Below are 7676 nucleotides of genomic sequence, written 5' to 3'. Positions count from 1 at the left end.
AACCAGTTTAAAGTGGGACCCTAGATTCTGTTCAGCCCATAAACAGAGACCGGGTTTGGGTTAGGCCCCCTCCAGGGGGTGACTCTACTGTCCTTGCTTCAAAATTAGGGGTGACTTGGTCTCCAAGGGAAAGGCTGAATGGGGAGATCCTGATTAGAGTGGTTTTGTTTTCTAAACAAGATTATTAGAGGCAGTTGACATCCATCAAACAATCAATATTCTTGTTGCCAGAGAGAGGCATGATCATCCACACCTGAAGGCCAACCCACTTTACCAATCAGGATTGATTTACCTTTGCCAGGGGAGGTCTAAATGATGTACTGTCAGGCCCGTCAGAAGGGAGACACACTTAAGTTTAAAAGATCCTTTTGGCCCTCAACTGGGGGTCTTTGGTCATTGGGGGTGGGGGGGGCAGAGACCCAATTTCTTTATTACTGCCAACTTAACCAATACATTGATCGTCTTCAGGCCCCTGGATTTTGCTAAGGTTCCAGCATTACCCATTTTACTAATAGTTTGTATGTTGTTGTCATTAAAATGATATTTTGCTCTGGAGAAAACTGCCGTTATTGCTATTTTATTCATCACATATATCTACCTGGATGTCCCACAGCCACTCAGCATGTTCAAAACAAAACTCATTATCATTCTGTCTAAATTCATTCTTCCTTCTAATTTCCTCTTTAAAAAACTTAGGGAAACTGGAATCTTTTTACCCAAATAGGCATAACTTAAAATTCATCCTCAATTCTTCACTCTCACTCAGGAAATATAATTTCTGAGTCTTGCTGATCCCTCATTTTCAAAATCTTTCTAATTCCATGACTCTATAACTAATATTACATTATAACTATAAAAACTGTAATATGGGGGGCAGCTAGGTGGCACAGTGGATAAAGCACCAGCCCTGGATTCAGGAGTACCTGAGTTCAAATCCGGCCTCAGACACTTGACACTTACTAGTTGTGTGACCCTGGGCAAGTCACTTAACCCCCATTGCCCTGCAAAACAAAAACAAAACAAAACAAACACCCCCCCCCCCCCAAAAAAAAACAAACCCAAACAAGCAAAACTGTAATATGCCTCAGACTTCTATAAGGTTTTACAGTTTTTGGAATTCTTCCTTCACAACAACTCTGTGAGATGAGGAAAGCCCTGGCAAACCAGGCAGCACCCTAGATGCCCTGTGTTATGGAACACCCACAATGGTGTATTTCAAGGGTCCAATGCCATCTTTGCTACACTCTTCTATCACAGTGAAATTAAAATAGTCACATTCATAGGATGAATTCTAATATCCTCGTCTGCTGCCACCTAGTGACACTGAAATGAAAGAAGTGTGTAGAAGTTTCTGTGACTTTTCCTAAAGGTCTTCAAAATTAGAAAAAAAAATGTATTTCTTACCTCTTTTTCCACTTATCCTCTCATGATTCATTGGGCAGTTTTAGATGTAAGGTTTCTGTTATATTTCACTTTCTCTCCTAAGAAGGATTTTGATGTGGCGTGCCCTAGAGAGCATTCCTAGGACAGACTGCACCCTGAGTTCTTCCTCACTGGCTCAATCTGGACATTCCTATAGCCATGGCACTGAGCACTCCAATTTCAGCTCATATCATCATAAGATTTTTTAAAATTGTACTTTTAATTTTTATTTTCAGTTCCAAATTCTTTTCCTCCCTCAACCTGTCTCCCATCCATTAAGAAAGCAAGAAATATGATACCCATTAAATATATGAAATAATACATAGTTCCATATAAGCCACATTGTAAAACAAAAGAAGCAAGAAAAATACAGATAAAATGCTTTAATTTTCATGAAAAATTAATCAGTTCTGTCTTTAGAGGTAAATAGCATTTTTATCATCCATACTCTGGAATTGTCATGGATCATTATGTTGATCAGAGTTGCTAAGTTTTTTATAGTTGATTATATTGCTATTACTATGTATATTGTTTTCCTGATTTATTTATTTCACTTTGCATCAGTTTATATGTCTTCCCAGATTTTTCTGAAACCATACTCTCCATCATTTTTTACAAACATGCAGTTCTTTATTCTTTATGGGGAGGGAGGGACCATACCAACCTCCTACTATACCCAGTGGCTTCTCACTCTGCAGTTTCTCCCTCCCACCACCATGCCTTCCACTGCTCATGTCTTGCAGACTCTTTGGATCTCTCCATCTGAATTCTAGTTAGAAAAATGGCCAGGCAGTATATAAGAGAGACATCAAGCTTCTCATTTCTCTGCTCTTGCTCTATGTGTCTCCACCAGGAGACTCTAGGATTTTAGATTCTAGAGAATCTAGATCACTTCTACAAGTTGTTTCATTGCACATCTAGGCACAAAAAGGGAAATCAGTGGGGCATTATTAGCTTTGAAGAATTAAAGAAATAAAACTATGGGTATCATAATTTCCAAACCATAAATTGGAATGCATTGACTTACAAAGTTCCATTTTCCTTTTGCAAAACCTAATTTAAAGTTCTTTCAAACATTAAGGCCATTAGATGCTACTGCCATATAAGGCCTTGTGCTAGATGTGATAGGGATACATAAAGGTACATAAAATGATAACTCTTACTCTCATGCAGGTACCAATCTAATTGGTGAAACAGGGCATAACCCATAACAAGAGAGTAGCAGACCTAGGTGACCAATGCCAAGTGTCTGATATGTTGTCTAATTGCTGAAAGCATCCAGAGACTAGAAAAGTCACTGTGGGTGGGAGGCCATCAGGGAAGCATTCATGGAGGAAGTGAGCCTTCAGCTGGGCTTTGAAGATCAGAAGACCTGGACCCAATTATTGACTTTAACACATCCAAAACTATAAGAAAGTGACCAAGTCACTTTATCCTCAAAGCCTCCATTTTGCTGAAATATTTTCATTGGCTACCTTATAGGCTAGTGTAAGAAAGTTGTAGTTGTTATTGTCATTGTACAGTCATTTCAGACTTCTTATGACCCCATTTGGGGTTTTCTTGTCAAAGATACTGGAGTGGTTTGCCATTTCCTTCTCCAGCTCATTTGACTGATGAGGAAACTGAGATAAATAGGGTTAAGTGACTTGCCCAGGGTCATGCATCTAGTAAGTGTCTGAGGCTGAATTCGAACTCAGGAAAATGAGTCTTCCTGACAGCAGTCCTGGCACTCTATCCACTATGCCACCTAGCTGCCTTACATTGTGAGGAAAGCACTACTTTAAACCTTGAGGCATCATAAAATGATTGACAATAGATATTATTCAATAATTTGACTTTATTGCTGCTGTAATATAATAAAAAATGTGGACAAGAGGGGAGATTCATTGATTTTATTAGACACAAAACAGGATGATATAATAAAGAATTCTATTTAGAATTTGGTATGTACACTTTCTGTAGCATCTTATAAGTAGAATACAAGGCCTTTGCAAGTATGGATAACTCTTCCCTGTGCCTCAAATCACTCATTCCTTAAAGTATAGATGACTAGATACAATATACCAGGGATGTGATAAAAGAAAAGGATCACTCACATTTCTCTAGCATAGTAACCATGTACTAAATATACATAGTATACATATTTTCAAATACTCATTTTACAGGCAAAGAAACAGAGACACGTTAAGTGACTTGTCTATGGTCACACAGCTAGTAAGCCACAAAGCCAAGATTCAAACTGGGGTCATATGACTCTGGGTCTGCAATCTTTTCTACTATACTATACTGGTTTTCCTGTTGCCTCCCATCCAAATACCTAACTAGATTTACTATACTTCAAAAGCTCTTTTTTCCTTGGAGAATGTAAACAAGGAATGTAAACAAGTGACAATAAATCACTTTTTTATATAATTAAAGCAAATGCAATTAAGAAGTATTCATTTTGGGGGTAGCTAGGTGGTACAGTGGATAAAGCACTGGCCCTGGATTCAGGAGGACCTGAGTTCAAATTCTGCCTCATACACTTGACACTGACTAGCTGTGTGACCCTGGGCAAGTCACTTAACCCTCATTGCCCTGCAAAAAAACAACAACAAAAAAGAAGTATTCATTTTTGTTTCATCTCTCCCATCTTGCCCATTCTCTTAACAGCAACTTAAAATAAAGGGGGAAAGTCTCCTGGAACAAATATACATAATCAATCCAGACAAAAACGCTTGTTTCATTCAACATTTTGAATCCATCACATGTCTGTCAGGAGGTGGATAACATAGCTCATCACAGGTCCTCTGGAATCATGATTGGGCATTGCATTGGTCAGAGTTCTTAAGTCTGTAAAAGCTATATGCCTTCACAGTGCTATTTTTAGGTTATGAATTATTCTCCTAGGTTCATTCAGTAGTTATGGCCCTGACATCTGGCAGGGTGTCTTTTATGTAATAAACAAGTGCCTAAAAATTGCTTGTACAACCACTACCTTGTTGTTGAGATCATAAAGACTTAGGTGGCATGTTGGCGCCATCTATTGTTCTCCTGAAGCATTCCACATTAGAGTTCCTGCTCTGTTGCTTTGCAGTAAGACTAATATTGCAGGCAAGTCTATCAATTATTCTAGAATATCTGACATGAAAATTACCTTAAATTGAACCTTTCATTGTATGAATGGACAGAATTTTAAAAAGAAAGTATTATACCTGGGCCATTCCAACGGGAGAATGGAAGTTTAGGGTGTTTGTGGATGTGAACCTCTTGAGCCTGGGTTAGGTAAATTGGACATAGAGATCATGAGAGTTGATGCTGCTCAAAACTTGAAGTCTGAGAGGTTCATAGGGAGCATGGGGCATGGGACTGGGCTAGAGAAGTAGCCTATGAGTATTGGAGGGGATGACTGGGGAGAAAGAAGAGTAATCTGATGATACATAGATATAACAGTAATAAGCATGGAGGAAGCTTTAAAGCACACCTAGCTTCTGAGTAGGGAGAGAACTCTTTCTGCTGACCTTGGGAGTCAGGGTATGGGAATCGCCAGTCTTGGAGAGGATGTCCTGTGAGACTTGACATCTTCAGGAAAAAACTAGGTTTCAGTGATTACCAGAAAATGGAAGGGAAAGGAGAGGAAGGGATCAAGGATTGTAGAATCAGATTCAGAGCCAAGAGACATCTAGGAAGCCAGGCAGCATAGTGGATAGAGTGCTAAACTTGGAGTCAGCAAGACCTGAGTTCAAATCTGGCCTCAGACACTTACTAGTTATGTAGCCTTGGGCAAATCATTTAACCTGTCTTCCTGTTTCCTTACCTACCTCACACAGTTGTTGTGAGGATCCCATAGGATATTTGTAAAATGCCTAGCACAGTGCATAGCACACAGTAGGTTCTACATTAATATTCTTTTCTCCCCTAACTCCTTAGAGATTATCTATTCCAAACTCCATATTTTGTAGGTAAAGAAACTATTGCCCAGACAGGCAACTTAAAATCAGGTCGCTTAGCTGCAAATCTAGCTTTCTTTTCACTGCACCAGAACAAAGAATTATGTGCACTAATAGAATTCAGGGTTCTGCGGGTGGGACACCAGTTCTTCAGGTTCCTGTCGTAGACCAATACTAGTAATTCACAGAAAGCATCAGAATGCTATGGAAAGATCTGGGAGGTCTATTTCTGGATCTTTGATTACTTAGCTCTGGGGAGTTAAGCAAGGTACCATTCCCTATTCTCAGTTTCATCATCTATAAAACAAGGGAGTGAACTATATAATTTCCAGAGTTCTTGTTATGTTTCTATCATTTGAAGACATTTTTTTAAAAAGTAAAAACAAAACAAAAACAAAAGGTATGTGTAGAGCTATGCTTTTGGAGATATAAAGAAATATAAAAAGCAATGTAGCATCAAGATCCCCTTGCCATGGAGTCTAAGCTAAATTTCCCCCTACAAGTCAAGGTAACTGAATCTGAGTTTTGGTTGACTCAGAACACTAGACCTAAGGCGGATCACTATTGACATGGCTTTCCAGTTGTTTCAAGTTATGTTGATGTGACTTTCTGGTTGCCTCAGGTTACCAACATAGAGTCAGGGCCCATCACACTTATTGAATGTCCTAGACTTATGTGAGTCACCTCAACATTGTGCTCCTGACTAGACATGTTTCTGTATGGAAATGAAGGATGCCATATCTTCCCCAGTGAAATACTTTGTCCTTATTGGGTATTTTTTCAATCCTATGGCTAAGCAAGCTTCCTTTTGTTAGCTAGTAAATGCCATATGAATATTTCATTTCATTATAATTTCAAACCTGAGATAGCTTGTCTTGAATTAGGTGCAGCCCAGTAGAATTGCATAGCAGGTGCTGATGATTTGCTTTGGAAAAGAGACACTGGGGTTCCATATGATGACAGATCAGTACTAAATAAACAAATAAATATCAGAGAAAGGACTGTTTAGTTGGGAAGCTAGGACTTATGCCTCAGACTTTCAGCAACTACTTCACAGGGCTGTTGTGAGAACAAAATAAGGTAGTATGTAAAAAGCTCTTAGCATAGAACCTGGCACATAGAAAGGATATAGTAGTAATCCCTCCCTCTCTCCTTTCTTTCTTCTTTCTCTCCCTCTTTCCTTTTCTCCTTCCTCCCTCTGTTCTTCCCTCCCTCTATCCTCTCTCCTTCCTTCCTTCCTTCCTTCCTTCCTTCCTTCCTTCCTTCCTTCCTTCCTTCCTTCCTTCCTTCCTTCCTTCCTTCCTTCCTTCCTTCCTTCCTTCCTTCCTCCCTCCTTCCCTCTCCCTCCCTCTCTCCCCTCCTAATTTTTTTCTCTCCTTTCCCTCCTCTCTCTCTCTCTTCTTTCCTCCCTTCCTTCTTCCCTTCTTTCCTTCCTTCCTTCCTTGCTTCCTTCTCCTGTAATTTCAACGGGTGGCACAATTCCTCTTCCAAGGAACATCTCAACCTCTCAATAGACAGAATTCACCAATTGTTATAGCTGACAATATTTCCCACCTGTTCTTCCCTCTGGTGCTAAACCTTACAGTCTTAGCTTAGTCTGGTCCTCAGAAAACATCTGGCAACAGGTCCGTCCTCAAAACTTCTTATGTTTGACAGGTACTTTGGGAGCTTACTCTTTGCTATCATGGTCTTCAAGAGCCCAAGGTTATCTCCAAGTCCCAGTGATTCATTGAAGGAAGAGGTTGGGGTGGATAGAAATACAGACAGGGATAAATATAAGGCAGTCTCTAATACGGGCCAAATGAAGGGTTTAATATCAAGGAATTGAGTAAGTCTTTGGAATTAAAGGATAGAATACACTCTGCTATTCTGAGTCCACTAAGGCATTCTGCCTAGCAAAACTGGTGCCCTGCCCCCAAATCCTTAAAAATGTCAATGTACCTTCCTAAGCACCTGAATTATTTCCTATAAAGGGGGAGCCCAACAACATTTGCCATATTCCACAGCAGTGAAGCTTGTCATTCATTTGAAATTGACAGGAAGGAACAATATTTTCACTGCAGAGTATAAAATTGGGGCTTAAGTGTCCCCATTCCCTTGAGAGTCCTTAGAGCAAGAAAACTTGTGTGTTTATGTGATTGTGGAGAAAAATGCTCTTCTGTCCTAAAATTCTCTTGGCTCAGGTTCAGAAGTAAATAGCCAAAATTAAATTAAATATTAGAGTTGTTAAAATAACTGACCCTTCTCCCTCACCATTCATCCCTCACCATTAAGACCACTTGGGATATGTAGAGCACCCCCCCAAAAAAACCCCACCTCTATTAT

The sequence above is a fragment of the Dromiciops gliroides genome, chromosome 2 (genome assembly GCF_019393635.1).
Source record: "Dromiciops gliroides isolate mDroGli1 chromosome 2, mDroGli1.pri, whole genome shotgun sequence".
Taxonomy (NCBI): Eukaryota; Metazoa; Chordata; class Mammalia; order Microbiotheria; family Microbiotheriidae; genus Dromiciops; species Dromiciops gliroides.
Note: the sequence above shows the minus strand (reverse complement) of the source record.